General features: G+C 50.2%; 1 pseudogene; it reads left to right on the forward strand.

Annotated features, from left to right (window-relative positions):
* The first annotated feature begins 279 nt into the window (after positions 1–279).
* LOC123191577 (uncharacterized) lies at positions 280–1039 on the forward strand (annotated as a pseudogene).
* The last annotated feature ends 8207 nt before the right edge of the window (positions 1040–9246 follow it).

The raw sequence follows: 9246 nt of genomic DNA on the forward strand, positions 1-9246 counted from the left end.
TGGTGGTTTTGCTTGTAATAATGCTGACTTGATAGGCGTCGCTCGCTCAGCGTGTACTCGGCGGCCATGGACATGGCTGAGCTCGGTCGTCCACGCGCCAGCCTAGCCACCCCAACGCCAATATGTAATCGCCCACGGCCGCGGCCCTGCAGCCTCGCTCATGCGCATGCCCTCCCTTGGACGGCACCACCACGCTGGCAGTGCTCCAACAAGCGCTACCTTCCTCGCCGGGTGTTCTGCATCGCATGCACGGGTCAAGTGAATGGGCGTGGTCCTGCGATGGATGGAGCCATCTCCTTGCAGTGCAATGGGAAGACCATCAGTGCTGCGAAGACCAGAAGTCTGCGGCGTGGCCGTGGAGGCAGCGACAGCGTTGACGAGGGAGGAGGAGCTTACTGCCTTGTGGCCGCGTGTAAGCGGTTGCTCAGGCTCTGCAACCACGGGTTAAAGAAGAGGAGGTGCGCCGCCGTCGGTAGTGGCGATCGCATTGGTGGCCTGATATCTGTGTTGAGCAAGGTGCTGTGCGGCAAGGCCATGATCAAGGAGTGCGTTGCGTTGGGAAAATCTTGGCGGTGGCTGCTTCACCGGCGTCAACGTCGGCGGCGGCCGCGAGTTCCGCTGGCGACATCTGCCAATGTGATACACATACCATGGAGTTTGGGGACGATGATGAGTATGAGCAGCAGAGAGCGAGATGGAAGACGGACATGGAGGTGAACTCGTCGTGGCAACTCAGCCCAGTCTCCGTCCTGGAGTTGCACTCCGATGAGGAGTCTCTGGTGCATCATGTGCTAAGCTCTCGGGCCTCAGTTAATCACGCCATGGACTCAACCTCATGTTACAATCAATGGCTGATTTTACTTTTCTTGTTTGTTCTGTTCTTGTGACATGGGAGCACTAGAAGCCATCAACCAATGGGAGCTCACCTCCATCCAAAGATTTCCATGGTCCAACCTCGGCATGCTTCACATACAACGTATACGACGAGGATCGCGCAATAGAGACAGGGCCATCCAGGGGAGGGCACGAGCAAGAATGAGGTTGATGGGCTGCGGTCGGGGGCTTTTTGGCAGGCGTGTGTGAGGGAGTCCTGGACTAAGGGTCCTCGGGCGTCTGACCTATTAGACATGGGTCGGACTGATGGGCTGTGAAGATACAATGACCGAAGACTCTACCAGTGTCCGGATGGGACTCTCCTTGGCATTGAAGGCAAGCTTGGCGAGCAAATATGAAGATTCCTCTCTCTGTAACCAACCTAATGTAACCCTAGATCCCTCCGGTGTCTATATAATCCGGAGCGCTAGGTCCGTAGACAGATATCTCCTCATAATCAGTCATACAGGCTATACTCTTAGGGTTTAGCCATTACGATCTTGTGGTAGATCAACTCTTGTAATACTCATATTCATCAAGATCAATCAAGCAGGAAGTAGGGTATTACCTCCATAGAGAGGGCCCAAACCTGGGTAAACATCGTGTCCCCTGTCTCCTGTTACCATCGACCTTAGACGCACAGTTCGGGACCCCCTACCCGAGATCCGCCGGTTTTGACACCGACATTGGTGCTTTCATTGAGAGTTCCAGTGTGACATCGAAAGATAGGATCGATGGCTCGCCTTGTTCTCAAGGACAATGTCACCTCCGGAGGAGCGCTGGCCCCAGGGCAAACCCTCCGGCTGGGCAGCTTTACCATGACTGCCTGTTTGGCGTTAAGCCGACGATGACTTCTCGGGTCATCGAAAATCCCATCCATGTTGACACCAAATACTCCAAGCAGATGGATCCGGCGGAGATGTCGTCTTTAAACGAACTCCTAGATCGCATCGCCGCCCTGGGGGTCGCCACAGACTATGATCGGATTGGGCTTAAACCCGACCAGAGAGAAATTAAAACTCCACCGATCACCCATTAAATAGAGGTAGTAGAGGAGCAAGACGACAACTATTCCTCTATATTGAGGATGAACTATGTTCGGATCTCTGAGCTTGAAGAGCCGGACACCTGCCTATAGAAAGACATGTCTTGTCCTCCGAACATAGAATCGGACGACAAGCCCAAAAAATCAGTTGACATCCCGGAGCCCGGTCCATTAAGTTCGGAAGTTCTTCAAACTCCGGATCCAAAATTGGGTCAGGGTTCGAATTTCAAACCACCCACCCACCCAGATATAAGCGCTCTCATGGGCATACGACAGCAGTCTCAGGAAACGGTCCACCACTTCTGGGCCAGATTCCTCCTTGTCAAAGATAAGATTAAATATTGCCACGATAGAGACGTGATCTCAGCATTCCACAACAATTGCATAGATGAAGGAATCCTCAATGCCATCAACCATCGTCGCGTATCACGCTTCGCAGACCTGGTAACCATAGTATACAAGTAATGCGCAATGGAAAGCGCCTGGAAAACTCAGGCAGCTCACTGCGAACCACCGGTTTCCACCCAACCCCTCGTTCAGGTGAAAAAGACACACCCTCGTGGCACGCTCGTCCCAATGGTAAAGAAACATAAGCTCATTACGGGACACAGAACTGTTCTGGAGGGATGGCTCGATGGATCATGCAAATTACACGCAACACCAGATACTATATCAACCCACAACCTTAGAGCATGTTGGATACTCCGGCAGGTGGCCAAGAGCGGCGAGGATATCCTCACCAAAAACAACCCATAGCAATATCCCCCAGAAGACGACGACCTCAGAGTATTGACGGTCTTTGAGACTTTCGCTTCAAACAATAAGTGCAAAAGGGCACTCCGCGACCTCGTCAAAGTCTGCCAAATCGCAGCAACAAAATTCAGGACAGTCTGAGCACCAGCCGCCTTGGTCCTCAGTCCGATCATGCATGTCTTTCGACTCACCAAGGTTCTTATGGATGGTGGCAGCGTACTTAACCTCATCTACGAGGATACACTCAGTAAAATGGAAATAGACAAGAGCCGCATCAAGCAAAGTAGCACAACCTTCCGAGGAATTATTCCCAGCCGGGAGGCACAATGCGCGGGAAAATTCACATTGGATGTGGTATTCGGCACACCGAAGAACTATCGGACCGAAGAATTAACCTTCCAAGTGGCCCCTTCAATAGTGGATATCACGCCCTATTGGGGCAAGATGCATTTACACGCTTCCAAGCTATACCTCACTATGGGAATATGAAGCTCAAGATGCCCGGGCCCAATGGCATAATCACTCTCACTAGTGATCCGGACATAGCACTCCGCGCCGAAAATAAAACCGCATCCCTGGCCCTCGAGGCATTATCTGAAGACCTCGCGGCCGAAGACATAACTGCATTACGCTCCACGGTGGATAGGGACGATGTAATCCTGGACAAACGGCCCAAATCCACCTTCAAACCAGCAGAAGAAATAGTCAAATTCCAAGTCCACCCAACGGACCCCAAGAAGATGGCATCTATCGGAGCACAACTAGACCCAATGGTCGACACCGCGCTACGAGAGTTTCTACGCAAGAACTGTGACATATTCGCCTGGCACCCTTCTGATATGCCAAGAATCCCACGCAGGTTGGCCGAACACAACCTCAATATATTGAAGGGGTATAAACCGGTCAAGCAAACACTATGGCGCTTTTTTGAACCCAAACGTCAAGCTATGGGAGAGGAGCTAGCCAAGCTAATCGAGGTCGGATTTGTTAGAGAAATAAAACACCTGGACTGGCTAGCGAACCTGGTGATGGTGCCAAAAAAGGATAAATCCTGGCGCTTGTGTGTCGATTTCAAAGACCACAATAAGGCCTACCCTAAGGATCCCTTCCCCCTCCCTCACATCGACCAGATCATTGATGCTACTGCAGGACACGACTCACTGTGCTTCCTCGATGCATATTCCAGATACCATCAAACCATAGAAGGAGTCCGATCAAGCCGCAATGGCATTCATTACCCCATATGGGCCATTCTGCTTCAACACCATGCCCTTCGGGCTCAAAAACGCCGGGGCCACCTACTAACGCATGATTCAAACATGCCCGGAGAAACAGATCGGCAAGACAATTGAAGCATACGTGGGCGATGTCGTCATTAAAACTAGGCACGTGGATTCACTAATAGACGATTTACGTCTCACATTCAATAACCTCCATACATATGACATCAAGCTCAATCCGGAAAAGTGTGTTTTCGGCGTCCCTGTTGGAAAACTGTTGGGCTTCATCGTTTCCAATAGAGGAATTGAAGCAAATCCAGCCAAAATCCGAGCTTTGTCACAATTGGCTACGCCAACAGACCTTAAACAGGTCCAAAAACTCGCTGGATGCGTGGCAGCTTTAAGCCGCTTTATATCTAGATTGGGAGAAAAGGCATTGCCACTATATCGCCTCCTCCGGCGCACCGATCACTTCGAGTGGACGGATGCGGCAACGGCCGGACTGGAAGAAATAAAGGCCCTTCTTGCGAGCAACCCAATCCTGGTCGCGCCGAACGTCAGTGAACCCATGTTATTATACATATCGGCAACACACCAGGTGGTGAGCGTCGTGCTCGTCGTTGAGCAAGAGTAGGACGGACACAAATTCCCGCTTCAGAAGCCGGTATACTACGTATCCACTGTCCTCACACCATGCAAATCCCGGTACCCTCATTACCAAAAGATAGCATACGCGGTCTTCATGGCATCCCGGAAGCTATGACACTACTTCCAAGAATGTTCGATCACAGTGGCTTCCGAAGTACCACTCAGTGACATAATAAACAACCGTGATGCTACGGGCCGGATTGCCAAATGGGCCATTGAGCTCCTTCCATTCGACATCACATACAAAACGTGTCGATCCATTAAATCCCAAGTACTGGCGGACTTTGTCGCCGAATGGACAGAGTCCAAACTCCCTAAAGAGTACAACACATGTTCCAACTCGGTTATGTATTTCGATGGTTCCAAAATGCTGGCAGGCTTAGGGGCGGGCGTTGTCTTAACATCCCCCACTGGAGATATAGTTTAGTATGTACTCCAAATATTATACACAGACTCCAACAATGCAACCGAATACGAGGCCTTATTGCATGGTCTCCGGATGGTTGTCTCCATGGGCATACAACGCCTGGAAGTGCGTGGGGACTCAAACCTCGCAATATCTCAAGTAAATGGAGATTTTGATGCCAAAGATCCGAAGATGGTGACTTATCGTAACGTCGTCCTAAAAATGTCGGCTCGGTTCGAGGGGCTCGAATTTCACCGTGTGGCTCGAGAAAGTAATCAAGAGGCGGATGTCCTTGCTCGCATCGGTGCCAAGCGCGACCCTGTCCCACCTAACATCTTTCTGGAAAGGCTTTTCAAGCCATCTGTGGTGTGGCAAGGGGAGAGCGGCAACCTTAGTCTGAATCCGAACATAACCCCAGATTCCGAACATACCGATATCACCGGAGGCCCGGTCACCGAAATAACACCATCGGCCCATCTTATTATGGCAGTCATTGCCCCATGGACTGAACCCTTCTTGGCATACCTCAATAGGCGAGAGCTCCCTGAGGATCAGAACGAGGCTCACTGCATTGTTCGGTGTTCGAAAGCCTATAAGGTCCACAAAGGAGAACTCTACAAGAAAAGAGCTACCGGAGTACTTCAAAGATGTATCTCCGAGGAAGAGGGGCGGCAACTCTTGGCTGAAATTCATGCCGGTCTCGGTGGTCACCACGCCGCAGCTCGGGCCCTAAGCAAGGCCTTCCGTACAGGGTTCTACTGGCCGACGACCCGAGCAGATGCGCAGGACCTTGTCCAACACTGCGTCAGATGTCAGCTTTTCGCCAACCAAAGCCATATGCCACCCACTGCTCTACAAACAATCCCCATCACTTGGCCCTTCGCGGTTTGGGGGCTTGACATGGTTGGACCCCTTAAAGGAGGCAGCCATAAGAAAAATATCTGCTAGTCACGGTAGATAAGTTCACTGAGTGGATAGAGGCCAAACCAGTTAAAACGGTCGAAGTCGGACCCGTAATAGACTTTATATCCCGCGTTGTACACCGTTACGGTGTCCCACACAGCATCATCATCGACAACGGCTCTAATTTTACAGCCGATGAGGTGAAAGCCTAGTGTGCTAATCTAGGCATTAAGCTCGATTACGCCTCTGTCTATCATCCGCAAACAAACGGCTAGGTCGAACGAGCCAATGGTCTTATTATGAGCGGCATCAAACCCAGACTAGTGCGGTCTTTGAAAGAATTAGACAAGCACTAGGTTGAGGAGCTCGACTCCGTACTCTAGGGGCTGCGGACCACACCCAATCGCACTACTGGATATACACCTTTCTTCATGGTGTACGGCGCAGAGGCTGTGTTACCCTGTGACATTATTCATGACTCACCTCGAGTGTGCATGTACGAAGAGAGAGAGGCCGAGCTCGATCGACAGGACAGGTTAGATGCCTTGGAGGAGGAGCGCGACGTCGCAAAAGCCCATTCCGCATTTTATCAACAACAGGCCCACAGATATGAAAGCAGAGAAGTACGGGCCAAGACTTACAATGTTGGTGAACTTGTTCTACGCCTCCCGGAGAAGAAAAAGGAGAAACTCAAACCAAAGTGGGAGGGTCCCTTCATCATTGATGAAGTTCTCACTGGGGGAGCGTACCACCTGCGTGATGCATCTGGCAATCGCCTAGAGCCGAACCCCTGGAACGCGGCCAGATTCCGAAGATTCTATGCCTAGTGCCGAACTCTTTGTTCGTTTCCTTCTACCTATTGTCTCCAATACCTTTCTCCTCTCTTTTCGCCTTTTTTCTTTCCTTTTTTAGATTTAAAGCTCTTTGCGCGGCTCAACTGTGCACCTGTGATGTACACATCCTCGAACATGTGCGCCCATTATACCTGGGGGCTTCCCGGACTGAAGCTTATTTTTATTTTCTGTGCATCAAGCTCACCACATATGCGTTTTTCCCATATGTACCTTTTCTTCGCCATTATATGCATCGATATGACTTAAGTTTTGGCCAAGCTGGGTTGCCTGGCTCCTGTGCTTATGCCCTATGTACCCGTTAATTCGGCTAGGGCATAAAGGGAGCACCTCTGCGATTGTTACTACCGGGTCATCGGGATGTGTACGTCAGACTGGGTGAAGCCGAAAGCTAACGTTCTTAAGGGAATATTCGGTTGGTGGATTAAAAATGTTTTTGCATTCACCCCATGGTGAACCCCCAGATGTTACATATACTGTGATTTTTACAATCATAGTTCGGACATGCATTTAAACGCATGCACACCCAGGGAAAGGAACCCTTAACAGAACTATTCTCTCTGGAAGATGTTTCTTACAATCATAATGTAATATAACATAACTAGCTAGATACAACTTATATGTTCAAGCAACTATTACCCCTACGCCTGGTTTCCGCACATACCCCGGTATGTTTTACCGCTCAGGTATTCGGAAACACTCCGCACCTTCGGGTCCAGAGGTCGAAGCGAAAAGGTCTGCCATGACAATTGTTTTACAATTCAGCTAGAGTTACATATGTGAAGGGATGTACATAGTCACTTGGACTCAAAAATTTCCTCCTCTATATCGTCCAGCAGGCTGTCTAACTTACAATCCTGCTGGGAATACTTGGCAGCTACTTCTACTTGGTCATATACCAAGTTAACGGGAACTTCTTTGCCATCTGAACCTAGAGGTCCGACCCGAGCCATATGATTTGGATCAAGCTTGGTATACCGTGTTTTCACCATGGCCCATGCTTCTTGTGCGCCTTCCTGGTAGGCCGATATCTTCCACAATCGAAAGCGTCGCTGCGCCCCCTTGAATAGCTGTATAAGCTCCTCCATCTTTCCTGGAGGGGAGGAGGATGGCCACAAGGCCTTGTCAACACTTCGCATCGCCTGCCGAGCTTGCTCAAGCACTTGCGACAGCTCTTGTAGTAGATCGCCCGAGAATCTGGACATCTCCTCTTCGGGATGACCAGTCAGCATACCTGCAGACATAACTCTGCCAGTCCCCTTTTATCTCCGAATTATTCTAAGGTAAGTTCGACCACATACTGAATATGCCGCCTCGCAGCCTTTTATTCTCCTTTATGGAGTCAGCCAGCTGGACCCGCACATCTTTCAGTTCCTCGCCCAGTTGGGTATTGGAATCCTAGAGCTTGTTTTTCTTCTCCATAACTTGTGTCAGCACACGTTCGCCCGCGGCTAGTAGTTTTTTGGCTTCTCGTTCTCCCATTTGATTGGCTTGCAGTTGCTCTTGCAGTTGATCTGCTGATCCTATTAAGAGGTGAGCAACAGCGTTAACATAGCTGGTGTATAATTATGTTTTCTCGATGGAGGGAAACTTACCAGTTGAAGCCTTCTTGGATTTTTCCAGTTTGGCGGTAACAGCAGTTAGCTGTGTCTGACATTGTTCTAGCTCTTGAGACAACATGTTGTTCTTCTCCGTAAGCACCTGGTTATACATTGATCCTTAAATCAGTTGTATCAACTGCTTTAAGTCTCGGGGGCTACTGGTGTATGATTATTAAATCTACACTTACCCGCATATATTTCAGATGCTGGTCCGTGGCTCTGGAAAGCCCATCCCGAGCAGCTCGGATGTACGCATCGGCCGAGCCGAAGGCGTCAAATGCCTCCTTTGAAAAGTCGGGGTCGCGAAGAGCCGCCCTCCGATGATGATGATTCATGGCGCTCTCCACTTCAGAGTTCGTGACAGACATATTTTCCAAAACCTCTATGGAAGGACAGTTCAGCGCCACTCCCGTGTCAACCCCCATCCTTAGGGCAGGGTACGGAACCTGACTAGTGGAGGCACGTCCGGCAGGGTCCCCGGACATAGTCCGGCGGACACTTTTCCTGATAGAATGCGGCGAATGGCATCACAATTTTATGTGGCGATCAGAGGATGTATTCTTGAAAAGAAAGCCTTACCTCTTTGACGAGGGTTCTGTCGTATTATCATTTTGCCTTCCTCTTTGAAGACGTGCTCGGCGCAGGCCCCACTCTCCTCGGAGACGCTTCTAGTGCATGTTGTGGCGATGAGCGCCTCCCCTTTGGAACACAAAATAGTATGGTGGGTGAGGCATAGCAAGGTAACTCTTTTGAAGAAGGTGTCTTTTAAATTACTTACATGCGAACCAGGGAGGAGGCCGGGGTAATCGGCGATGATGGGTACTTCCGTACCATCGTAACTCATCTGATAGAATACTCCATCCTCAAGCTCCACAAATATGTCCGGATCTTCTACGTATCCGGGGTCAAGGTCCCGGTTGTGACCCTCTGGCTGGGGAGCGGGGCT

The sequence above is a fragment of the Triticum aestivum genome, chromosome 2A (genome assembly GCF_018294505.1).
Source record: "Triticum aestivum cultivar Chinese Spring chromosome 2A, IWGSC CS RefSeq v2.1, whole genome shotgun sequence".
NCBI classification, from domain to species: Eukaryota; Viridiplantae; Streptophyta; class Magnoliopsida; order Poales; family Poaceae; genus Triticum; species Triticum aestivum.